We start from the raw sequence: 26,876 nt of genomic DNA, 5'->3' as shown, positions 1-26,876 counted from the left end.
ATAAAGAGACACAGTGAGAGAGATGTGTTGCGGATGGACTATGCCCAAGAGACTTTCTAGAAAGACTGAAAGCAAACAGATAGGGTGCTGATTTTCCTCACTACAGTTCACTGTGTTCAGTTCACCCAGAGGCCTCTGCTGGCTCAGCAGCTGGCTGCTTCTCTTCAATCTCATCAAAGTGCTGCTGCGAGACTCAGTTTCCCCAGCTGCACCTTGATCCTCAGTGTAAGCTGACTTGGGGGTGAAGTGGCACCCCCTTTCTCCACAAAAAAGTCTTAACTGGGCTTCTCCAGAAATCTTCACCATGGCTGATTTTAGGACTGTCAGCAAAAGAGTCTCTGCAAAAGAGTTCAATGTAGATAAACTTCCCATTTTTGTGTTGCACTGTTTTACTTGGCCACTGGCTGGGAAGATACTAGCACTCCAGGTGTTGGACACCCCCTTACTAGTTTTTCACAAATATATCCAGTATAATAGTTTCTAGAAATGTGCAAACTAGGCTTCTGGCCTTGAGCTGGGCTTCACAGAGATGTCTACATTTTTAAGATAAGTTACCAACTCTGCTCCATTGTAACAGCTGGCAGGGGAAGGAAAGAAAGGGGAGAAGAAATTCTCCCTTTCTCAGGTGTTGTCCTTGAAGAGTTAACATGCTCATACCATGAAAGAATAAAGCTGCTTTTATGTGAACTTCTCCAGACTGTGAGCTTCTGAGCCACTCCCTTTACATGCTGGGTATAAAACTCTGAAACTCCCTGAACTCGGGGTTCAGGGGATTAATTGATTACAGCAAAAACTGTGCCCTCTGAACCTGGCTGCAGCCAAATAAAACTGTTTCCTGCTATATTTTGTGCCTTGTCTCCTTTATCCCTAAAACAGGAGGTGGGTCTTCCTGCCCTCTGAAGTCTTTAGCTCCTACTGACTTGAAACTCCACCCCCACCAGCATTCCAAGTGCCTGGGGAAATTCCAATGCTTGTGCAAAGATATCATTGAATTCCTAGGACCTTACATTCTTATGACATCTAGGGCTCAATTTGCTCCTGTCTTGGCTGATGTTTTGTTGGTCCTCTGAGTCCTGTGATGTTTAATGTGAATATAAGGAGACCTAATTACAGGTTAGAGTATAGTTTTTCACAGCTCCTTCCACTTGGTTTATTTTTTTCTGCCTCTTTCACATCTTCTGCCTCCTGCTTAATTCAGTGCAGCTCCTGAAGAACTGGACTGTGTCCTGCCCATCTGTTGTTTGTTTGGATTTCCAACACACACACATACACACACACACACACACACACACACACACACACCACACACACACACACACACACACGACATACAGGCTCAGACAAACAGATGCACAAACAGATGCACTCTTATAAATGGACCCAAACACATAAAAATAAAGACACACAAATGCACACACAGACATGGACTGCCTCACAGACACACAAAAGCATAGAAATATAGACATACATACTTGTAGACACTCAAATACTTAGACATACACACACACATACAAATTGATAGACACACAGAGACCCATGGACACTCACACCAGGCCTGTGTGTGAAGCAGACTTTATAAGGGTCTGGGAATCTGGAAAAAGTTTTCAATGCAAACAACTTATACATGAATGTTAAGAATCTTCCTTCAAAGCTCCCTTAACATTTGTCCCTTCCCACGTTTTATATTCCCTTCCCCTCCCCAATATTCTCCTCCACTTTGTCCCTTATCAGAACAATTCATTTCTTTTCAACTCCCTAATTTCAAAGTCTGCTTTGGACTTCCCTTTGCACCTTGCTCTTCTGGTGATCTAGCTCTGCCGAGAAACATCCTCTGATTTGGTCTCCTGTGCTCATATCAGCTTTTGCAAGGGTAAAAGAGCAGCAGAGAGTTTTATTTGCCCACTGATGTGAAGTATGTCACACACCTTCACACAGACCTCACATAAAATGCTGGCAGAGAGCTCACCACTTGGTTACTATCCTTATTAATGAAGGGTTTTTGTCCTGGTGCTGTTGGAAGTTTCCTTCCCCCTCTACAAAAACACAGAATATTCCCATATTCCTTTTACCCAGTTTCCTTTAATATTGACTCTTAAAAAAATTAAATAGGCTGGGCACAATGGTGCATGCCTGTAATCCCAGCAACTCAGGAGCCTGAGGCAGGAGGATTGCAGCCTCAGCAAGTAAGCAAGGCCCTAAACAACTTAGCAAGACCCTGTCTCAAAATTTAAAAGGGGGGGGCTTGAGATGTCTCTCAGTGGCCAAGCACCCATGGCTTTAATCCCCAATATAAATACATAAATAAATAACTATAGTATAATGATCAAAACAAAGATATCAACCTGGGTACACAACTATCAACTAACCTATAGACTTTATTTGAATTTCACCAATTTTCACCATAAGTAAACACCAAACCCAAGGTCTCTCCTCTTGGGTTTGGTGTTTACTTATGACTGGGTCAGGTTATGGATTTTGTAGGAAGATGCCACAGAGGTGAGAAGTCCTTATGGGATTATTTAGTGGGAAGGGGGATATATCAACATAACTGGTAAGGAGTGATGTTAATTTCAATCAATGAGTAATGTGATGCTTCTTGGATTTCTTACTATAAAATTACAATCTCTCCCTTTATGATTAATAAATATCTTGGGGGAGATACCTTGAGAATATCTTATTTCTCTCCCAATTTTTACTCACTTAGGGGATGTGGCTAAGTGGTAGAACACTGGCCTGTCATGGGTGAGGACCTGGATTAAATTCTCATACTAGAGGAGAAAAAAAACTTTGCTTTTGTTCACTTAAATTTCGGCATCTATTCATAGATCTTACCCATAACAATTATTATTATGGTCTCCTAAAGGTGATTTTGTTTTTATTTCCCTCATCCTTTCTTTATTTATAAACTGTAATTCTCTTTAAGGAAACAACTCTCTCTTTCTCTATTCTTTCTTTTTTTTTTCTATTTATAAAGGCTCATGGTTTTCTATTTAATTCTATCACTTATAATCCAATACTATCGTTATTTAGTTGTTCAAACTGTTTCAACTTTGGCTGTTGGGAACTCTTTCAGATTGGATCTTGTATTTTTTCAATAAGCCCCTATCATATTGACCAAGTTATGCTGCATGCATTACAAATATGTCTCTCTCTCTCTCTCTCTCTCTCTATATATATATATATATATATATATATATATATATATATATAATTATAATATATCCATTAAAAAAATAAGCCCCTACCCGTTATTAAGCAGCTCTCTATCTTCTGGCACCACGAGGTGTTCCAGGATTATTTTACATTTTCCCTGCTCCAGCTCTGGGAGCAACCATTTCTTCAAGAGCCCTGGTCTCTTTTATTGGAGAATGGTATTTAGAAGCCAGATCTGGTTGGAGATCTGTCCTGCTCATTGATATGGAACAAGAGTTCTAAGTCCTCTTGGTGTTCAGAATTTGAAGCTGTTATGTCTATAAATGCATGCATACATGTACATCTCTTTTTCTTTGTCTTCTTTTTTCTTTCATCAAAAATCTTTAGTTCATAATGATGAACTAAATTGGCATTAGAATGAACACTGTGGTGTTTTTTGTTTTTTTTGTTTTTTGTACAGGGGATTAAACTCAGAGGTACTCTTTCACTGGGCTACATCCTCAGCCCTTTTTGTTTTATTTTGGGACAGGGTCTCACTAAGTTGCCTCAGACTTTCAAACCTGCTGCCTCAGCTTCCTGAGTAGTTGGAATCACAGGCCTGTACTACCACACCCAGCTAATGTCCTCTTTCCTTACTTGTAACTGTGGAATTTGTTCTTCCTTTTCTTTTTTGTAAATTGAAAGGCTGTTGCTTAAATATTGCTAAATTGTGAAAAATGTTCCTTGATCATGCCTCCCCAACTTTTTTTCTCCCCTAGAAATGGATGATATGATAACACTAGATAAGTTGCTAGATAATGCTGTCAGAAGCTACACAAAAGAGAAGCCAACTGATTTCATGATCCTTCTTAATGCAAAAAGAACTAATCACACTCTTTATGCTTTATAGGAAATGGGGTGCAGAAGGGTCAGCCCAGGCTGTGGAATGTAAGCTTGTTGTTCCAGCCAAATGAGTCAGATGAGATGTGAATGAAAATTTATTTAAGCAGTTGTGTGTCAACATGGTTCTGAAAAAAAAAAAAAAGTTATTTCTTGCTCCAGCCCTCTGGGGAAAATTTCCACTCTGAGGTCCTCTCACTTTGGCCAGTGGCCTGCCTGGAAGCAACTTGCCTCTTGGGCCACCTCTTTATCTCTTCATTGATTTCTGGTCTCTTCTCATTCCAACAATCCCAACATAACTGCTGCTTCCTTTTCTTCTTACAAATGGATGTCTATTTCCTTTTCCACAGACCCCCTGAGTGTTCATCTCAGTGTGGGGTCTCAGCGAACACCACCGCTCAATCAACTTGGGTCTTCAGAATCTTTTTAATCAGAAAAGCCAAACTTACGTTTTTCTTTATTTTGTGGCTTGAGCTTTGGTTTCCCTCATAGGCTGCCTGTTCTAATGACATTTGGGGTGTGGGAAAATTAACTCTTTTCCTGTCCTTTTATAACAGCCCAGACTTGTTCAACAGGCAACCTCAACTGGAATGCCTCACCAAAACTCCAATTTTGCCTACTGTGTTTCAGATATGTGAAAGATGAGGAAGGAAGGGAAATAAGATCAGATCACTCTGAGGGCATTATTATTCCCAACTGAAATCCCCATTCTTTGAGTTCCTTCTAGTAAGAAAGAAAATAAGCTTGGTGCAAGTATTATTCCTTTTAGGGATATCAATAATTCCAGAAGCCCCCAGGCCTGTTTAACTACCATCCTGACCCTCCCACAGGGAGAGGTGGGGGTCACCTCCACAGTGGCCTGGGCTGACCATAAATGAATTGGAAATACCCGTGGTGGGAAGAATGTCAGTGAAAGTGGGAGCCTAAGGAGAACCTATGTTTTCTTAGCCATATCCAAAAAGCCTGAATGGAACTGTTTGGCAGCCACAGACTTCCTGAGGATGCACTCACTGGGCAGTTTCCTGGAGGTACCCAGGTGATAATTAATGATTGGGACACCAGACATTCACAAGACTGTGAAGAACTCATTTTGAGGATTCTGAGAATACTATGCATTCTAGGAAGGAATGTTTAGCACAGTAACTTAGACTTGGTGGGAAGTATGAGTGATAATATTAATGATGACATCTACAGGGACATGCTGAGTAGGGATAATAGAAGATACTCTGTTGTAATAAGAAGATACTCATAACAACCAAGGTGGTTGGGATTTTTCCTTATGAACCAGGCAAGGCACTTAAGTTTACAACTTAATGAATTCTCAAAACTGTGAGGCAGGTAATCCAATTAGACTATTTTACACCTGAGAAACTGAGACTCACAGAGGTGGAGAATTGTACAGAGGTCGCAAAACTACATGAAAACAAAGGCCTTTCATAAATATTTCACCTCACAGTGTGGTCCTATTGGAAGGATCTGTCTTGTGGGTTGTAGGGATTTGATTTAGCTGAGTTAAGTATTCATGGGGCCATGGCTGGTGCTTTAGCACAGTATCCCCAATGCTAGTTTCATTACTCAAAGAAAGGAAACTGAGACCCAACATATGTGGGTGCAATCTAATGATGGAGGTACTTAGTCAACCAGTAGAGAAATGTGCTGCTGGGGCCACCCAACCAAGTATTTAATGACCTGTATGGGGTTCAGAAACAAGGTGGTGAGGATGGAGGGAAGGCACGCCAGACAGACACAGCAGCAGGAGCCAAAGCACTGCAGTGTGCAGTAAGTAGCATGGTGTGGGCCTGCAGTGACAGTCAGTTTAATGCAGCCAGAACATAAAAGTAAAGGGGGAGACAAGAGAGAAAAATGAAAGAGAAGTGGTGGCCTTTGGTGAAGCAGCCAAGGCCTTGGGCTCTAGATAGATAAAAGCCTAGATATGGAGTCCAATTCAGCCATGTGCTGGCTATTTTGACTCTGGGCCGCATCTTTAGAGCTTTTCTAAGCTTTGTTTTTCATAATTGAAAAGCATAGTGACAGATAATAGTCTACAAATTAAGCTGATAGCTTGGGTACCTGGTCTGGGGTCACAGAGTTGATGAATGGATTTGCCAAAAAGCATATCTACATTCTATTACATGTAAAGCTTTATTGTTTATAAAGTGCCTATATATTCTTACTTACTTTTGCATATTTCAGATCATTTAACCTGTAAGTAGTGTAATTTTTCTGGCTCTGAGCTTATTCTCCCAGTCTTGGTAACCCTCAAGGGTAGTCACCGTATTTTAATCTACCATCACAAGACATAACCATGCAGCAATCTCAGGCTTTCTAGAGCATCAGAATTGCTTAGGAGTACCAGAGAGCTGCACAGGTCTGTTCCCCGTCCCAGATGTATTAAACTAGGACCTTCAGGACTGTGGCTTGAGCTTTCACTATTGACCAGCTGGGCAGAAAAATTTTTGAATCAATGAGTAAACAATCATACTGTATGTACAGTTGTCCCTCGGTATCCTGGAGAGACTGGTTCCAAGACCTTTCCTGGACTCCAAAATCCATGGATGTTCAACTCTTTATATACAAAGTGGCATAATATTTGTATAACCTATACATATTTTTGGTACATTTTGAATCACCTCTAAATTACTTATAAACATAGTACAATGTAAATTCTATGAAAATAGTTGTTATACTGTATTGTTTAGGGAATAATTACAAAAAGAAATGTCTATACATGTTCAGGATAAATGAAGTTTTAAAAATATTTTTAGGTACTTATGGACACAATACCTTTATTTTATTTGTTTGTTTTATTTTTTTTTTAAATGTGGGACTGAGGATTGAACCAAGTGCCTCACATGTGCTAGGCAAGTGCTCTACCACTGAGTCACCACCCCATCCCATAAATGCAGCTTTAAAAAAAAATCTTTTTATTTTTATTTTTGTAGTTGTAGATTGACAGCATGCCTTTATTTTATTTGTTTATTTTTACACAGTGTAAGGATCAAACCCAGTGCCTCACACATTCTAGGCAAGCACTCTGCCACTGAGCTACAGCCCCAATCCTAGATGCAGTTTATTTTAAAGGAAGTTTTTGATCCTTAGCTGGTTGAAACTATGGATATGGAAGACCAGCTGAATCAGTCAGGATAGGCTACAGCATGCCATGATAGTCATTAAACCCCAAATTTCAATGTCTTCAAACCAAAAAGGTCTGTGTTTTGCTCACATTAGACAACCTTGATAGATTGGTTGAGGGCTCTGCACAATGGAGAAAACACTATCATGAGCATTATTGTTTGTCCTATCAGAGAAACAGATCTCAGGCTTGTCTCTCACTAGCATTAAATGCTCTGCCAAGAAGTGGCACAAACTCCCTCCATGCACACTCTTTGATCAGAACCAGTCACATGATGAGGAAGTGCAATCCTGCAGGTGTCCAGAAAGTGGAGAGCCAGAAGTCATTGGTGAGCAGTGCAAATGACTACCAGACTCTACAAAGTTGGCATCATCAACTTCATTTCACAGCAATACTTATGAGGTGTGTTCAAGGTCAGATAGAAAATATGGAGTGGGATTTTGGGGTCTTTTTTGTTTTGTTTTGTTTTGTTTTTAGCTCAAGGCCCTATTTTTTTAATTTTTGTTTTGTTTTGTTTTGTAAATTTAATGAGGCTAGATGATACATGGCATTAAACTTGGCGGTTCAAAGCCTGGAATATGGATGTTTTCCAGACTTTTAACTCTGCCACTTACCAGATGTGTGAGCTGAGCAAGTAAAAGACCATTTTATGCCCATCAAAGAGATAGTCAAAGGATGCAAGAGGCCAAAGAAGGAAGTGCTTTCTCAAATGGAGTGCTTAGAACAAGACAGGGCTTACCTGGGTAAGACTGATAAGGAGAGGGCTACTTTAGGAGGTTGCACAGAAATCGGGTTGGCTCCAGGTGGCAGGGAGGATGCATGTTTATCCCCCATAAATTGCTGCCTCCTGCCTGTCCCAGTGTGAGTGTTTGGGCTGTAAGGAACAGAGAAACCAAGTGGAGTTGGTTTAACAACATGTATTAGCTCAGGAAAGGGATATCCAAGGCCTTGTGTGTCTGAAGCTAGTCCGCAAGCATGATGATGTCATCAAGGACCCAGAATCTTTTAGCTTCTCTGCCCTATTCTCCATCATGCAAACCTGTCTTAAGGCCAGCTGAGGTTCCGTGTAAATTAGGAGAGTATGCTGGCATCCTGCAGTCCTCCCCCACTCCATTAAGCGGTATGTGGATTGAACCAGGGCCTTGCATGTGTACTCTACCACTAAGCTACATCTCTAGCTCTTTTAAAAAACATTTATATTGAGATATGGTCTCACTAAGTTGCATAGGCTACCTTTAAACTTGTCATCCTCCTACCCAAGCCTTCAAAGTAGTTGGGGATACAGGCATGTGCCACCACATCTGCCTGGAGCTCTTTCTTAAAGCAGATAAAGTTTATATTACCATTGACTCTAGTGAGCTTCCCCCAAATATCTTGTGCTGTAATGAGGTTTGGCTTTTGAGAGATCAGTGTTCTTGGGTAGAAATATTAGCTGTTTTAAGTAGAAAGGGTAGTGCACTAGAGGATGTCAGGCATCCCACAGAATCATTGGCAGAGCTGGAGAAAAGAACTTGAGGCTAAGCTTTGAGGAAAAATGCCCCAAACCACACTGCAGGCTTGGCCAGAGGAACTAACCCCCGTTCCTCCCTTGCTTCCCTGGAACACCAGGTGCTAGGAGTCTGCCTTTGCTTCAACTACTGCTGCTGGCAGCCCAGTGCTGCTTCTCCTTCAGGATCTCCACCCTGCAATCACCATACCCAAAGCTGGATGCCTCTACTACCAAAGCTTATTATTTCTTGCTGATTTATGCCATCCTTGTCACTAGAATGCAGTCCTCTCTGCCTCAGGCCTAGTTTGCTCCTATGTGTCCTCCAGAACTCATTCCAATTAAAGTTCTCTTCTACTCTTGCAGTAGAAGAGAGATCATTATCTCTCTTCTACTGCAAGAGAAGAGATCATTATCTCTTTTTTTCATCCTATTTATCACATTGTATTTCAACTATGACTTCTTTTATTATTTCACTATTACTTCTCTCCCTCTAGATCATACACATGATGTGACCATGAACTCTGATTGCCTCCTCTGCAGCCATTAACACAGTAACTAGCACTTAAGTGCTTAATATGTTTTTATTGAATGAATGAGCATTAAGGAAACCCCATTAGAGGCATTTACAAAATCTCTCTTGGATCAAATGATGTGTTAATACCTTATACCTTTAAACTACATCACACCACATACTATGTAGTATATCTTACATCCTTAGGGGTTTGCAGATTTCAATCACCCCAACTTTTTGTCAGACCATAATATCCCTGTGCATCTTACTATGCCTACTTCTCCCCTATGAAGATCTGTCCCACAGAAAAATGTTGCCATTGACAAGAGCATGTGGCAGGCTTTGGGTCAGGATAGAAACCTGAATCTGGAGTACCAATGCCAGAGGAGGGTAGTGGTAAGATTGTTCCTATACAAAGCTTCCCTCTAATCATGATGTCACTGTGGCATTCCTCCCCAACCTTGCCAAAATTCTCTTAAGAACCTTCATTTTAGGTTTTGTTTGTTTGTTTGTTTGTTTGCTTTTTGCCTATGGAGTGACTTCCAGAGTAAGGTCTTTAAAAATATTTGGGAGGGCTTTCCTATTTAAGGGGAGCTCTTTATAAAACCGGCTGCCACACTCCAAGGAAACTGGGAAGAGAGAGCTGTGGAGAAGTGTTTTCCTTCCATGATTCAAAGGAAGTGCTAGAGTCACTTAGTTCATTTATCATTGTTTTCGGTGCACTAGAAACTACTTTTATCCCCATCCTTGAGCACATCCTCCAACACAATTTGGAGTTTATATTGGAAGATAAAGAGTAAGTAAAATATCACAGAAACTCACCCATGGTCATAATACCTATGATTTATTGAGTGCCTAACAGCTGTAATTTACTGAGCATATACTTTGCATATATTAGCTCAGTTAATCTTCCCAACTATCTATTCATATTCTTATTTTAGATAATAATCTAAAGCACAATCTAAGGAACAATCTACCTTATGGAGAACATAACAGTAAGCAGCTCAGACTAGAGTTTTGACTTGAGATGATTTTTAGGCATTCCATTTTATAAAAGTATAGGATTTCCTGGTAGAGAACGGTCACTGAGGCCAGAGTTTGTAGGTCTGGAGCTGGACTGACTCTGACTTATTCCAATTCTGCCTCACAATCACTGTGTGCCCTTAGGCAAGTCCTCTCACCTTTTAGGTCTTTGGTTTCCTCATCTGTAAAATGGGGGAAACGATCACTTCCATACATGATGGTTAATTTGAGGTATCAACTTGACTGGACTACTCAGATAGCTGGTAACATATTATTTCTGGGCATGTCTGTGAGGGGGTTTCTAAAATGATGCAGTTTGTATCAGTGGCCTTCACCTAAATTGGTTAAAAACCTAGATAAAACAGAAAGGCAGAAGAAAGGTGAATTTGTTTTCACTTCTGGAGCCAGGACACCCATCTTCTTCTGCCCTTCAACATCAGAACTTCAGATTATCTGATCTTCAGACCTTGGTACTTGCACTTGCAGCCTCCCCAGCTTCTCAGGCCTTCATTCTTTTTTTTTTTTTTTTTTTTTTTAAGAGAGAGAGGGACAATTTTAATATTTATTTTTCTTAGTTTTCAGAGGACAAAACATGTTTGTTTGTATGTGGTGCTGAGGATCGAACTTGGGCTGCACGCATGCCAGGCGAGCGCGCTACCGCTTAAGCCACATCCCCAGCCCCAATCCTTCATTCTTGAACTAAGTTACATTATTAGCTCCCCTGTTTCTCAGGTGTTTGTACTGGGACTGAGCTATATCACAGACATCCCTGGTTCTACAGCTTGCAGACAGCATGTTGAGGGATTTCCCAGATTCCATAATAATTTCCTTCTTACATATCTATATCTATATCTTATTTGTTCTGTTTCTCTGGGGAACACTGATACAAGATTATCAGACTAAATGAGTTAGTGAGTGGACAGTACTTGGAGTTGTGCTAGGCACCTTGTAGCTGCCCCTTTGATGTGATTTCACCTCCTTACCCACTCCTTCAGCTGGTGGATTGGGTTATATTAATATGTAGAAGGGGACTCATATGCTCTGGCTCATATAGCAGAATTATTTCCTGGAGAGTGGACAATCTTAGAGGTTGAGTGGACCTGCATTTTCTAACAGACATAACTATCATGTAAGCTGCTGTAGCCCAGGAAGACTCCAACAAAGGGGTAAACTGAACCTTCAAGTCTCATGATTTTTAAGAACCTGACCCAGAAGAAGTAGACTATGCTATCTTATGGAACAGGATCAAACTCAGACTCAGATGCAAATTCTGACTAACTATGAACACTTATGCTAGTTTCTTCATCTCCAGGACTGGAAGAATATATGCCTTCAATAAATGTTAGCTCCTCTTCTGTAGAAACAATTATTATGATTTCCCCTGGGAAAAAGTGCTATGTGTCTTCTACATAACATCATGTATATGCTATGTCCTCTATGCCATTCCATCATACTTTGTATCAGCAAAATGTTACCCAAGGAGACTACAGAATTCTATACAGTCTCATCGTTTTCTGGGTCCAGCCCAAGAAATGTCACAGGGAGACCTTAGGAAATTCATGCAATGAAGTTGAAACATTTTATTGATTACAATTTTATCCAGACCCGGGTTATTGTAGCAGATGACCTCCTAGGCGTCTCTTTTCACTTTGGTGAACACTGGGGCCAGGGATGGGGTGGGGAGTGAAGACTGGGGCTAAGAGGCAGTGCCCTTGGTGCAAGCAGGGACAGGGCCTGGGGGTTGTCATGGAGAGCACTGGTTTGGGCTCCAGAGGAGCCCAGATTCCAATGTGGGCTCTTGCCACTTCCTAGCTGTGTGACTTGGAGCCCATTGCTTAATCTTGCCACGCCAATTTTTCCTCTGTGGAATGGGGAGGATGGTAACACCCTCTGAGGGCAGTTGTGAGGACCCAAGGAGTGTCATTAAAGTTCTCAGCTGCAATGATTACTACTTTAACTGTGTTCCAAGCTGGTGCTGAGGCTGCCAGGTCCCGAGCATGCGCAAAAACACGGGGTGGGGCACACGGACCAAGGTGCTGCCTAGTACCTGGGTTTTAATCCTTTGGGGTTACGGGGTGGGAGGAGTGGATTCAGGGGCACGGGTATGGATAGAACGTCACAAGAATGGGTAGTACTGACCCGTCAGGTGCAGTGGGCGGGGTAAAGGGGAGGTGTGGTGAGCCCTTTCTGTGAACTGTGGCCGTCATTACAAGATGGCGCTGGTTTCTGCTGTAGTCTGTGACAAACAACTCCTTATCAGAATGAGTTGGCGCGCTGTGACTTGGCACCCTATGAGAAAAGTCCACGTGGCAGTTGTGCATTGGGGCTTGATGTGCTTTATCAAGGCTAGGGCGCTCGGGTGTGGGAGTAGTAGTAGTAGTAGTAGTAGAAGCTAGAAGACATGTCAAAATAAAGGCTTGAATAAACTGCTGAAGGAAGAATCCTGTGTCGCGTCTTCCTTTGCCGGCTGGGGGTCGCGGCAGGGAGGGACCAAGCTCTTCCTGGCCGGGTTTGCGCAATGGTGAGGGCGGAGTAGTGAGGGGAGGATCAAAGTCTCCGCAGATCTCACCGGGCAGGTCGTAGCGGCAGTGGAGGAGACAGCAGGAGAGGTGAGCGTCTGGCTGTGGGCGGCAGTGGCGGCCCTTGGGGGCTGAGGAGCGTAAGAGCGGCAGAGAATGAGGCCCCCTGCGAGGGGAGCGGGGCGAGTGGGTGGCCAGCGTCTTTGGAGGCAGTCCAGCACGCCCCAAGGTTGCTGCGGCGCTGCCCTGTCCGCGCCATCCCAGACCGCGCGGGGTGGGGCGGCTTGGCCAGTCAGACCTCCCTTTCCGTGCAACTCCAGTCCCGCCTCAGTCTCCTAGGGTGCGGGGTTGGCACTGCTGGCCATGGCTGCTCCACTTTGCTGTGTGCCAGGCACTTAACTTGTGCACTTCCGTGCTTGGGCTGCACAGAGAAGTGCAGCACCCTGCCCAAAGTTGCACTGCTGGGATGTGGTGGGATGGGGTTTCCAACACCCACGCAGGTCTGTGCCCCTTTCTTGCCTCCGGTCCATGTCCCAGCAGTGCTTGCAGCTGGTTCCCTGGGGTCCTGGTGGGGCTGCAGATGGTGTGTAGGACCCACTCTGAAATTGAATGCAGCATGGTATGTGAGTTCATTGAGACAGACTTTTTCCAAGCCTTTTGTCTGATTCCTGGAAGGTCTTCCATCCTAAATTGTCATTGGTCCTGTGTGAGAGAGCAGAGGTGGGCTTAGAGTGACCTTTGTACGGCTAGGGGTGGGGTCACTAGCCCAAGGCTTGCCTCAGTAGAAAGTTCCATACCCATTGAAGCACGTGATTCTAGCCTGGAACAGTTGATTGTCAACCACAGAAACAAGGCCCCTCTCTTTGGTGTTGAGCATTTGTAGAGCCCACTTCACTACTGAGCAGTGAAGTTTGTAAATAAGGTTTCACATAAGTGAAAGTGGGTATGATACTTTCACTTACATGTAAAAGAGAAATCAAGGGAGAACAATGTATGATATGCATTGCTCTCACTTATAACCAGAACTTTCAGCTGTTGTGGAAGACAGCATGAGTTTGAGTGCTTGCACCTGCTGCTAATGAAGAAGTTTGAGTTGTTTTTTTTTAAAAAGTATTAGGATCTAGTTCAAATAAGAAAAGCAAAGAGGGAGATGAAGATGGAAACTAGGGAGAAAACACTTAGTGTTGGGATAACCTTATTTAAGCTAATAAAAAGGAGAGGCTAGATTGAAGTAGGGATGACATGCCAAGGTCAATTACAGGCTGCCTCAGTCTACCCACAGGTCATACTATGACCCTTCCATGGATCCCTTCTTTTCCCACCATGTCGCAGCATATCCTTTGTGTCTTGTGCTTTGAGGTACTGCTACTTGAAGAAACAGTAATGAATTCCTTTAGTTGCTAGTAATAACAGTAAAATGTTAACAAGATTGAAATTTTTGGATTCCTTAGGGTGAGATTAATGTGCCATCTCATACTGTTAGCATATATAGTAGTCTATGTATACTCATTATAATTTTAAATTTATGTTGAGTTAATGAGTCGTGTGAAGAAATGAGCACTAATTTTCAGACAGTTTCCTTATTCTGCTGAAGCATCCCTTACTACTTTGTCTTACATAAAGGCAAGCTGTGGGATTTCCTATAAAAACTTTAAATATTGTCTTAAAGAAATGCTCATTTAAAGTGGGCTTGATTAAACCATTTTAAGATCAAAATTCTTGTGACCAGGATGAATCTTGATGATACAGATTCATCCCACCCAAGCATTGTGTGAAGCCTAGATCCTGGCCCCCACACACTAGATGCCCCAGTGTGTCCCCCAAACTCTTTGATAACTATAAATTTTTCTTAAGGACATTTGTGCCTCTTTGAGAATACTATTAAGAACATGTCCATCATCTACTTAATTTTAACAAGAAAGGGGTGACAAACAACTTATTTTCTCGGAAAATTATTTTTTTTTCTGAAGTATCTGACATATAACAAAGACATGGTCTTGGTTAGTGACACTTTTGTCAATTATTGTAGAATTTTAGGAGGCAAGGTTATTTCCTGTCACAAAATTTTGTCTATGTTTGATGGGAATTCACATTAGAAATGTTGACAACTAAACACTAGAGTCATTGTAGCAGTTTGATGTGAGAAAAGAGTTGGGCAGTGACAGCAGTATGTAGGATAGCAGGTTTGAGTTGAGTAGAATATACATTCGTGTCATCACTTAGGGTCTGGGTTACTTACAGAGATTGGATTGAACCCTTAGGTGCTCTACCACTGAGTTACAGCCCTTTTTTCCCTTCTTGAACTGGGATCTCCTGAAGCTGTTGAAGCAGTCTCAAACTTGGGATCCTCCTGCTTCAGCCTCCCAGATTGTTGGGATTAGAGGCAAGCAGCACCATGCCCAGCTATAATCACTTTTAAAATAACCCTTTCTACTTACTGGTGTTCATATGAGCAAATTTGGAAAATGTAGATAGATGTACATATACCAGCCTTCATGGTATGACTCATTACAAATTATCTTTTCATTTGAAACACTGCTAGTTATGATAGAGAAAAATTAAAATAAAGTTTAGCTTAAACTAGCTACAGTGTAAAAAAAAATTTCTTCAACTTGTTTAAAAAGGATATTTATTTTGATTTTTAAAAAATCTTGTAAAGTGTTTGTTGCTTATTATTATTGAAAGGTGCTGTGGAAACAAACATGTAAGTAAAGACTTCTCAGAAGGGGATATATTTTCAATTGTCTAGAAATATATTGAATCTCTTTGACCTGAGAAGTCAGCCAAGTTGAAAATAATAAATAATTATTATTTTGAGCAAGTATAATATTCCAGAATGAAAGAGGTCAGTACTGTTAAAAATACTGCAATAAATCATTTCTTTTTTTTCACATTCACATGTTCCTAAGTAAACAAAATAAATAACGAATTACAAAGACATTGAAAATGTTCCAGTTTCTAAGCATAGAGGATATGTTTTCAATGGACAAAACATGCATGCCTTTTTGGAGTTTTACATTTGAGAGACATAAGAGTTAGCTAAGAGGAAAACAAATACTTTACCATACAATTCTGTGATTTATAATTGTTGCAGTAACTCACTCGAAGGACAGCATGAGAAAGAAAGAAGCAGAGGAAGCCAAGGAGCAGAAGAAAAAAAGTCCTTTATTGTATACAGCAATCTTGTATTGTGAACAAAGAAGGCAGCCTTCCAATAGCAATAAATCAGGTCTTTCAGCTAGTTAAACATAGCATATAGAAGTTTTACTTTCTGTTTAGAAGTGATCTGCTTCTCATGGCTAATCAACTCAGAGCATGCTGAGCTCTGTTCTTTGTTGAGAACAGATAATAAAATTTTTCTCAGCGCCCTCCTAGCTCACTTGGCAGAACATCCTGTTTGCGAGCAAGTCCTCCCAAGTGGGGGGGGGTGAGTACCAGGGATTGAACTCAGGGGCACAGAGCCACATCCCCAGTCCTATTTTATATTTTATTTAGAGACAAGGTCTCACTGAGTTGCTTAGTGCCTCACGGTTGCTGAGGCTGGCTTTGAATTTGAGATCCTCTTGTCTCAGCCTCCAGAGCTGCTGGGATTATAGGCGTGTGCCAATACATTTGACTTCTAAATCCTTCTGTCTAAACTAGAATTCTTTATTCAGAAGATTCCTATAGAGATCTTTCTCCTCATGTAAAACAAATGAAACACCAGTGTTCATAAATATGAGTACCTTTTTTTTTTTTTTTTGAAAAATGTGTGATGGAAACAAACTTCTTTGTTCTTTTTCATGGAGAGCACATGGTGGGCAGTTAATGCATTTGAGGTTAAGTTGTTCAGAAAACACAAGCAGATTTTATGAAATATGGATTATTTTTGTTTCTTTCTCCTTTTTCTGAAAGCTTGTAGGTCCACTTATACTTTTTTTTCAAGACATTCTTAAGTTGAATTTTGATGATTCATAGTTGTTATTGTTTTTATAAGAATGTATTTAAAAACATTTATTCTCTGTGTAAACAGTGTATGTGGGAAAGTAGCTCCATGATATATCTTGGCTAGGAAACCTGTAAAGGACTTTTTCTATTTGATACTGAGGACAGGTTTTATAGGAAACTCAACCATATGAAGTTTACATCCCCCCCCCCCCCGCAGGACTTCAGGTTGCTTATCCAAGTGTGGTCCTAGGTCCTGGAGCTTGTTTGAAATGCAGATTGGTGCTATATGTGAATCTGTGGGAAGCACCAGACAAAATAGGTGACTCTCAGACTTGAGGGTATTACCAGGATTGCTGGACTAGTATAAAATTTCTGATTCAGTAGTCTGGGTGGGAGTCTGAGAATTTTAATTTTAACAAATTATCACATGATGCTGATGCTGCTGGTACAGGGGCCATACATGGAGAACCATTATACTAGAGTGTCCTCATTGTACATTTCTCTCCTCTTTCCTAATTTCTTACTTCTTCAAGTAGCTTTTAAAAAACAGACTATCATATCTTTTATCTTGATTGAAGGGGGAAAAAGCATATTTTTTTTTGCAATAACCACATCAAGATTGCTTTTCAGCATCTAATTTCAGAGCAAAAAAAAATCTATTTAAAGCTTGTTTTAAAGTCTTATCTATAGATTTCTATTTCTCTCCTTTCTGTAAGTATTCTTTTTAATGTTTAAAAAAATTTTTAATGTAGATAACATGTTCTTATGGTTCAAAAGTTAAATGACACAGGCATGTTTGGGAAAATCTGATTTCCAACTGCTTTGGTCCCCCCTTCACCCCTCTTTCTTAGATAACCTCCTTTAATTTATTTCCCATAGATGTCAATTGTTTCCTTTTATAGTAGGAGAAATGCCAGTGTACTATATTCTTTTAAAATGTAGCATAATATGTAACTAATTCTGTCCCATGGCTTTTTCTTTATATGCTCTTAAGATCTTTTCCTACTAGTATTTATTTAGAAAGAATATTTGTTTATAGAAACCACTTTAAAAAAAAACCAGCTGTATTCAAACAGCATCTATTAAGTTCATTGTTTACTTAATCAGCCCCCCTGGTGAGTATTTGGGTCTTCTCTAGGTTAATCACAGACCATACTGTGGTGAAACAGCTTGTATACATATTATTTTACATAGCAGGTACATCAGTGGGATATATTCCTAGAAGTGGGATCGCTGCACCACTGGGTAGTGCATTTATAATTTTGTTAAATACTTCCTTTCTTAAGTGTTGCACCATTTTAAACTCCCACAAGTACAGTTGCTCCTCCTTATCCATGGAGGATTCGTTTGAGGACCCCTTTGTGAATACTAAAATTCAAGGATGGTTGAGTCTATTATATGAAAAGCATAGTATTTGCATATAACCTATGCACATCCTCTGCATACTTTTAAATCATCTTTAAATTGCTTAGAAGATCTAATACAATATTAATGCCATGTAAATAGTTGCTACACTGTATTGTTTAGGGACTAATGACAAGGAAAAAAGTTGTTATGTGTTCAGTATGACAATTTTTAAAAAAATATTTTCACCTATAATTGTCGAATCCAGTCTGAATACCACAGATACAAGAGGGGGTAGATTGCAGTGTATGAGAGTTCCTATATTTCTGAGGCCTTTCCAATGTACTGTGTGTTTACAAACCTTGAATTTGTTAACAGTTTGATAGATGAGAATTATCAATATAGAGTAGTTTTAATGTACATTGCTATCATCATTAATGAGGCTAAGCTCTTATGCTTAAAAACTAGTTGTATTTCTTTTCCTGTTCATGTGTTTGTTCACATTTTTGTTTTGAAATGCTTTTTCCCCTTATCAATTTCTAGAAATTTATAAATTGTAGAGATTATCTCTGTGTGATATAAATTGTGTAGTTTTTTCCCAGATTTTCACTTATTTTTTATTTACCTTCACATATTTTGATATACAGAAGTCTTACATTTTTTTCTTTGAATTTTACAGTTTATATTACTCATTATGGTATCTTGATTTTTTTAAAAAAATATTTCTTTATTTCTATGTGGTGCTGAGGATTAAACCCAATGCCTCACAAGTGCTAGGCAAGTGCTCTACCACTGAGCTACAGCCCCAGCCCAGGTATCTGGATTTTAAGTCACTGAAAGGCCTTCAAGATTTTTAGAACTTGCCCATGGTTTCTTTTAGTACTTTTATGGTATCACTTTTACATTTAAATGTTCAAACTAGGATTTATTCTGGTGTTCAGAATGATGCATAGGTTCAGCTTTCTTTTTCTGTGTCCCTGTTATTTTCACCTGTTGGTTTTAGAGCCCTTCTTTGAATACTCTTATGGTATTGTTAACTTTTGGATATATTGGGGTGTCTCAGGGGTTTGTATTCTATTAGTCTTTTTCTTCATATATCAGTATCACAGTATTGGTTTTATAAAAGTTTTAACATCTTTTAAAACTAGTTTCCCCTTGTTGCTTTTCATATTCCTGGGAATTCTTGCTTGCTTATTTTTCCATGAGTACTTTTGAACTGTTTTGTCTAGTTCCAGAAAAACAAAAAAATAAAATAAATAAACATCAGATTAAATATATACATTTAAAATCTATTTAAATTCTCCAAACTTTTTTTTTATTTTTTCAGGTTCTTAATAAAGGTGCTAGGAAAGAATGTAAAACAGGAAAATAATTAAATATTTTCACTGTGGTAAGTGTTTTATGATTTTACATTTTAAAAATTCTTTAATTATTATTATTTTTTAGTTCTGCTTCCTTAAGTTGTAAAAGGGATATTGTTTTAGGAGCATTTGACTTCATAGAACCTGTGGTTGGTAAGGTGGATTCCAATAATGTGGGCTGTTTGAATAATGACATTTGTCTTTCCCTATCTCTTTGACTCTAATATTTTAATTTCTATTATCTTGTCATTATAAAGTATGGCTCTGAGAAGGAGATCCTGTATTACATCTACTTGCAACATTCAATGAATTCTTTCCTCTTAAATAGGAAGTTGAAAAGATTTGAAGTAATTTTGGTGATATAGAGGCATTTCTTTTTTTTTTTTTTTATTTTTTATTGGTTGTTCAAAACATTACAAAGCTATTGACATATCATGTTTCATACATTAGATTCAAGTTGGTTATGAACTCCCATTTTTACCCCAAATACAGATTGCAGAATCACATCTGTTACATATCCACGTTTTTACATAATGCCTTATTAGTATCTGTTGTATTCTGCTCCCTTTCCTATCCTCTACTATCCCCCCCCTCCCCTCCCATCTTGTCTCTCTACCCCATCTACTGTATTTCACTTCTCTCCTTGTTTATTTACCCATTCCCCTCGCAACCTCTTATGAGTGCTTTAGTATAACAATGAGCATCTCCCTCCATTACCATGCAATTTCTCTTTTCTCTCCCTTTCCCTCCCACCTATTGTATCTGTTTAATGTTGATCTTTCCTTCCTGCTCTTCCTCCCTGCTCTGATCCTGGTTATTCTCATTATATCAAAGAAGACATTTGGTATTTGTTTTTTAGGGATTGGCTAGCTTCACTAAGCATAATCTGCTCTAGTGCCATCCATTTCCCTGCAAAATCCATGATTTTGTCATTTTTTAGTGCTGCGTAATATTCCATGGTGTATAAATGTCACATTTTTTTTATCCATTCATCTATTGAAGGGCATCTGGGTTGGTTCCACAGTCTAGCAATTGTGAATTGTGCCGCTATGAACATCGATGTGGCAGTATCCCTGTAATAAGCTCTTTTAAGGTCTTCAGGGAATAGTCCGAGAAGGGCAATAGCTGGGTCAAATGGTGGTTCCATTCCCAGCTTTCCCAGGAATCTCCATACTGCTTTCCAAATTGGCTGCACTAGTTTGCAGTCCCACCAGCAATGTACAAGAGTACCCTTTTCCCCACATCCTCGCCAGCACTTGTTGTTGTTTGAGTTCATAATGGCTGCCAATCTTACTGGAGTGAGATGGTATCTTAGGGTGGTTTTGATTTGCATTTCTCTAACTGCTAGAGAAGGTGAACATTTTTTCATATATTTGTTGATTGATTGTATGTCCTCCTCTGAGAAGTGTCTATTTAGGTCTTTGGCCCATTTGTTGATTGGGTTATTTGTTTTCTTATTGTTTAATTTTTTGAGTTCTTTGTATACTCTGGATATTAGGGCTCTATCTGAAGTGTGAGGAGTAAAAATTTGTTCCCATGATGTAGGCTCCCTATTTACCTCTCTTATTGTTTCTCTTGCTGAGAAAAAACTTTTCAGTTTAAGTAAGTCCCATTTGTTGATTCTTGTTATTAACTCTTGTGCTATAGGTGTCCTGTTAAGGAATTTGGAACCCGACCCCACAATATGTAGATCGGAGCCAACTTTTTCCTCTATCAGGCGCAGAGTCTCTGTTTTGATATCTAGTTCCTTGATCCACTTTGAGTTAACTTTTGTGCATGGCGAGAGGAGGGGATTCAGATTCATTTTGTTGCAAATGGATTTCCAGTTTTCCCAGCACCATTTGTTGAAGATGCAATCCTTCCTCCATTGCATGCTTTTAGCTCCTTTATCAAATATAAGATAGTTGTAGCTTTGTGGATTAGTCTCTGTGTCCTCTATTCTGTACCATTGGTCCACCCGTCTGTTTTGGTACCAGTACCATGCTGTCTTTGTTACTATTGCTCTGTAATATAGTTTGAAATCTGGTATCGCTATACCGCCTGATTCACACTTCCTGCTTAGAATTGCTTTTGCTATTCTGGGCCTTTTATTTTTCCATATGAATTTCCTGGTTGCTTTATCTATTTCTACAAGAAATGCCGTTGGGATTTTGATTGGGATTGCATTAAACCTATAGAGAACTTTTGGTAATATCGCCATTTTGATGATGTTAGTTCTGCCTATCCATGAACAGGGTATATTTTTCCATCTTCTAAGATCTTCTTCTACTTCTCTCTTTAGGGTTTTGTAGTTTTCATTGTATAAATCTTTCACCTCTTTTGTTAGGTTGATTCCCAAGTATTTTATTTTCTTTGAGGATATTGTGAATGGAGTGTTTTTCCTCATTTCCATTTCAGAAGTTTTGTCGCTGATATACAGAAATGCCTTTGATTTATGCGTGTTAATTTTATATCCTGCTACTTTGCTGAATTCATTTATTAGTTCTAGTAGTTTTTTTGTGGACCCTTTTGGTTCTTCTAGGTATAGAATCATGTCGTCCGCAAAAAGTGATAATTTAAGTTCTTCTTTTCCTATTTTTATGCCTTTAATTTCTTTCGTCTGTCTAATTGCTCTGGCCAGTGTTTCGAGAACTATATTGAATAGAAGTGGTGATAGAGGGCATCCCTGTCTTGTTCCAGATTTTAGGGGGAATGCCTCTAATTTTTCTCCATTCAGAATGATGCTAGCCTGAGGCTTGGCATAAATAGCTTTTACAATGTCGAGGTAAGATCCTGTTATCCCTAGTTTTTCTAGTGTTTTGAACATAAAGGGATGCTGTACTTTGTCGAAAGCTTTTTCTGCGTCTATTGAGATGATCATATGGTTCTTATCTTTAAGTCGATTGATGTGGTGAATAACATTTATTGATTTCCGTATATTGAACCATCCTTGCATCCCAGGGATGAATCCTACTTGATCATGGTGTACAATTTTTTTGATGTGCCTTTGTATCCGATTCGCCAGAATTTTATTGAGGATTTTTGCATCTAAGTTCATCAGGGATATTGGTCTGTAGTTTTCTTTCTTTGAGGTGTCTTTGTCTGGTTTCGGAATCAGGGTGATGTTGGCCTCATAGAATGAATTTGGCAGAGCTCCCTCTTTTTCTATTTCCTGAAATAACTTGAAAAGTATTGGTATTAATTCTTCTTTAAAGGTTTTGTAAAACTCCGCTGTATACCCATCCGGTCCTGGGCTTTTCTTGGTTGGAAGTCTTTTGATTGCTTCTTCTATTTCATCTATTGATATTGGTCTGTTTAAGTTGTGGGTATCCTCCTGACTCAGTCTGGGCAAATCATATGACTTAAGGAATTTATCGATGTCTTCACTATCCTCTATTTTATTGGAATATAGGTTTTCAAAATAATTTCTAATTGTCTTCTGTATTTCTGTTGTGTCTGTTGTAATATTGCCTTTTTCATCCCGTATGTTAGTAATTTGAGTTCTCTCTCTTCTTCTCTTCGTTAGCATGGCTAGGGGTCTGTCAATCTTATTTATTTTTTCAAAGAACCAACTTTTAGTTTTGTTAATTTTTTCAATAGTTTCTTTTGTTTCAATTTCATTGATTTCCGCTCTGATTTTAATTATTTCTTGCCTTCTGCTACATTTGCTGTTGTTTTGCTCTTCCTGTTCTAGGGCTTTGACATGGAGTGTGAGCTCATTTATTTGTTGGTTTTTCCTTTTTTTGAGGTATGACCTCCAGGCGATGAATTTCCCTCTTAAAACTGCTTTCATTGTGTCCCATAGATTCCGATATGTTGTGTCTGTGTTTTCATTTATCTCTAAGAATTTTTTAATTTCCTTCTTTATGTCTTCTGTAACCCATTGATCATTCAGTAACATATTGTTCATTTTCCATGTGATGTAGGATTTTTCCTTCCTTCTTTTATCATTGATTTCCATTTTCATTGCATTATGATCAGATAAAATGCATGGTATTATCTCCACCCCTGTATATTTACTGAGGGATGCCCTATGACATAATATATGGTCTATTTTTGAGAAGGATCCATGTGCTGTTGAAAAAAAAGTATAGCCACTTGATGTTGGATGATATATTCTATATATGTCAGTTAAGTCTAGGTTGTTGATTGTGATATTGAGTTCTATAGTTTCTTTATTCAACTTTTGTTTGGAAGATCTGTCCAATGGTGAGAGAGGTGTGTTGAAGTCACCCATAATTATTGTATTGTGGTCTATTTGATTCTTGAACTTGATGAGAATTTCTTTCATGAACATCACAGCCCCATTATTTGGTGCATAAATATTGATGATTGTTATGTCTTGTTGGTGAATGGTTCCTTTTAACAGTATATAATGCCCTTCCTTATCCCTTTTGATTAATTTAGTCTTGAAGTCGATTTTATTCGATATGAGGATGGCCACACCTGCCTGCTTGCGAGGTCCGTGTGCGTGGTATATTTTTTCCCAACCTTTCACCTTCAGCCTGTGTATGTCTTTTCCAATCAGATGCGTCTCCTGGAGGCAGCATATTGTTGGGTTTGTTTTTTTAATCCATGTTACCAGCCTATGTCGCTTTATTGGAGAGTTTAAGCCATTAACGTTTAGAGTTACTATTGATGTATGGTTTGTACTTCCAGTCATGTTTGATTATTTATCTTCTTTTAGTTTGTTTCTCCTAGCTTAGCTTTCCCCCGCCCTCTGGCTTTATAGAGGCACTTCCCACTGATGGTTTTGGTTATTGTTTTTCATTTCTTCCTCATGTAATGTTTTGCTCAAGACGCTTTGCAATGCTGGTTTTCTGGCTACGAATTCTTTTAGTTTTTGTTTATCCTGAAAGATTTTTATTTCGTTGTAGTACCTGAAGCTTAATTTTGCTGGATACAAAATTCTTGGTTGGCAACCATTGTCTTTCAGTGTTTGAAATACGTTGTTCCAGGATCTTCTCGCTTTTAGCGTCTGTGATGAAAAATCCGTTGTTAACCTTATTGGTTTACCCCTAAATGTAATCTGCCTCTTTTCTCTTGTAGCTTTTAATATTTTCTCTTTGTTCTGTATGTTGGATATCTTCATAACAATGTGTCTTGGCGTTGGTCTACTGTGATTTTGTGTGCTCGGTGTCCTGTATGCATCTACAATTTGTATATCTGTTTCCTTTTTTATTTCTGGAAAGTTTTCTGTAATTATTTCATTCAGCAGGTTACTCATTCCCTTGGTATTAATCTCTGTGCCTTCTTCTATCCCGATGACTCGCAAATTTGGTTTTTTTATATTATCCCAAATCTCTTGGATGTTTTTCTCGTGATTTTTTACCAGCCTATCTGAGTTGGCTAGACTCCTTTCAAGATGATATATTTTGTCTTCATTATCTGACGTTCTGGCTTCTACTTGTTCCACTCTGTTGGTGATACTCTCGATAGAGTTTTTAATTTGGTTTACCGTTTCCTTCATTTCCAGAATTACATTTTGATTTTTTTTAATAATCTCTATTTCCTGATAAAGATGCTTAACTTCTTCTTTTATCTGTTTCTGTAATTCACTTTCAATGTGATCTTTAAGATTCTTTTCCATCTGTCTAAGGTGTTCCTTGAGTTCTTTATATGGCCATTTTTCTGATGACTCTAAGTCCTCCTGAATATTTAGGCTGTCCTTCATTGTTTGTACTCCTTTTCTTCCTTGCTTTTTTATGCTCATGTTACTTCTTGTTCTGTTTGACTGCTGAGTTATTGTTTATTCTTATAAATTTATTGGATGCTTGGGAGGAGAGATAATAGAAGGGAAGGGAAGAAGTCACTAAAGAGAATGAGTGTAGGCAGGTAGAGTTCAGGAAAGGGGAAGTAAGAAAATTGAAAAGAAATGAAAAGACAGAAGAAAAAAGTGAAAAGAAAGAAAAGAACAAAAAATTAAGACTTTAAAACAAAAAAAAAATTATAGTGATAATAAAAAATGAAAATTAAAGTTTAAAAGATAATAGTAACCATAATAGAATAAAAAGAATTTAAAAAATTGAAACCATTAATAAGAAAGTTAAAGAACAACAACTAATCAACATCAAAAAGTAAAAAAAAATAAAAATAAAAAAATAAAAATAAAAATAAAAAAAATAAAAAGATAAAAAAATAGAAAAATTTTAAAAAGTACTAATAATAATCATTGAAAAATAATAATAATAATAAATGCAGTCATAGAGCTCGGTTAACTTCTCTTCCAGTAGGTGGAGCTATGCCCACTGGGCCAGGCTTCTTTTCTTGATAGTTAGGAACCAATCACTGTGCCTCAGCTCTTCTTCCCAGACTGTGTGGGTCTCCAATCCTGAGTACTTAGAGCCTTCTCTTGTGGTTCCTCAATCCAGGCCCCGCTCACCTGTGACGCTTACCACACTACTGGCTACACGCTGGGTCTGCTGCTCCTGGGAGCTCTGTTTTCATGGATGCCTGGCCACACCCTTTCTGTTTGCCTCCCTCAGACCCCAAGTTTGTATGGCTTGGGGCTGAGGGCCCCAGCGAACTTGTTTGCCCTCAGGTAGTGACTCCCCTGGTATCTGGTGCAAGGGACCTCTGTTGTCAGCACTGGTGGAAAGCAATAGCTGTGAGTTCTGCTCTGCAGGTCCCACGTCCCTCCTGTTTCCCTGGGTCCGGCTATGGTGCTCAGTTGGATTTTACCTCTGTGAGTTCAGGTGGGACTAGTTATTTCAGTGGGATCGTTAGTGCTGAGACAGGAGAAGCAGGCGAACCAGAGCTTGCATGCCACTGATTCGTGCTCAGTGTGTGTTTTCTGAGGGGCCCCGGCTGCACGCCTTAGCTCCACGTCAGCTCAGCTTTGCCTAGTGATCCTGAGCAGGCAGGCTGTGGGCCGCGCTCTGGTGCCGCGGTTGTCCGCGGCCTTAGCAGCGACGCTGGGACCTCCGTCGCTCCTTGGCTAGGTGCCTGTGTCCAAGCGGCTGCCGCCACAGCTCTCCCGGAGCGCGGGTCCCCTTGCAGGGGACTGCCAAGCAACTCCAGAACCGTTTTTGCCCAAAGGTGCAGCAGGGAACACGCAACCGCTGCGTTCGGAGTCGTGGTCCCGCCTTCAGAGGATAGGACTCGGCACACAGCCCAGTTCCCGTCTCTAGGTGCGGCAGCAGGACGATGTAGTCAGAGCAGGAAGCAAATGGCGGCTTCCGCGGAGTGGATTTTCGGCCCCGAAACCACCGCCCAGCCAACAATCCCAATCCACTAACTCTCTTTGCATAGAAAATATTCAAAAAAAAAAAAAAAAAAAAAAGGTGTTGTACTGAGGTTTCTTTGTCAGGTACTTACAATCCGCTGATGATTACGTATTCAGCTCCTCTGCCAGTAGCGAAGAGAAAGAGGCAGCAGATGGGCGCAGAGCACCCGCGGCTCTGAGCAGAAAAGCGTCTCTCTTTCGATCTCCTTGTTTTTTCTGCTGCTTGGCAAGGTGATCCACTACAGATTAATGGTGAAAGGAGTTCTAACACGCTGCTTAAAATCTCGATTAAAGCCGCTGCTCAGAGCCCCACGCTCAACACTTCAGCAACCC

At 39.7% G+C, this 26,876-nt stretch overlaps 1 protein-coding gene across 1 annotated transcript in view; it reads left to right on the top strand.

The window, feature by feature from the left end:
• The first annotated feature begins 12,412 nt into the window (after nucleotides 1–12,412).
• Nucleotides 12,413–26,876, top strand: part of LOC101963542 (uncharacterized) — a 119,011-nt gene continuing 104,547 nt past the window's right edge. The window contains exons 1-2 of the mRNA XM_078017208.1: nucleotides 12,413–12,797; nucleotides 19,306–19,368. The gene's annotated coding sequence lies outside the window, so the exon portion shown is untranslated. The remainder of the gene's footprint in view (nucleotides 12,798–19,305; nucleotides 19,369–26,876) is intronic.

Source organism: Ictidomys tridecemlineatus, chromosome 7 (genome assembly GCF_052094955.1).
Source record: "Ictidomys tridecemlineatus isolate mIctTri1 chromosome 7, mIctTri1.hap1, whole genome shotgun sequence".
Lineage (NCBI taxonomy): Eukaryota > Metazoa > Chordata > Mammalia > Rodentia > Sciuridae > Ictidomys > Ictidomys tridecemlineatus.
The sequence above is the reverse complement of the archived record's forward strand: the minus strand, read 5'-3'. Positions and strand labels throughout refer to the sequence as shown.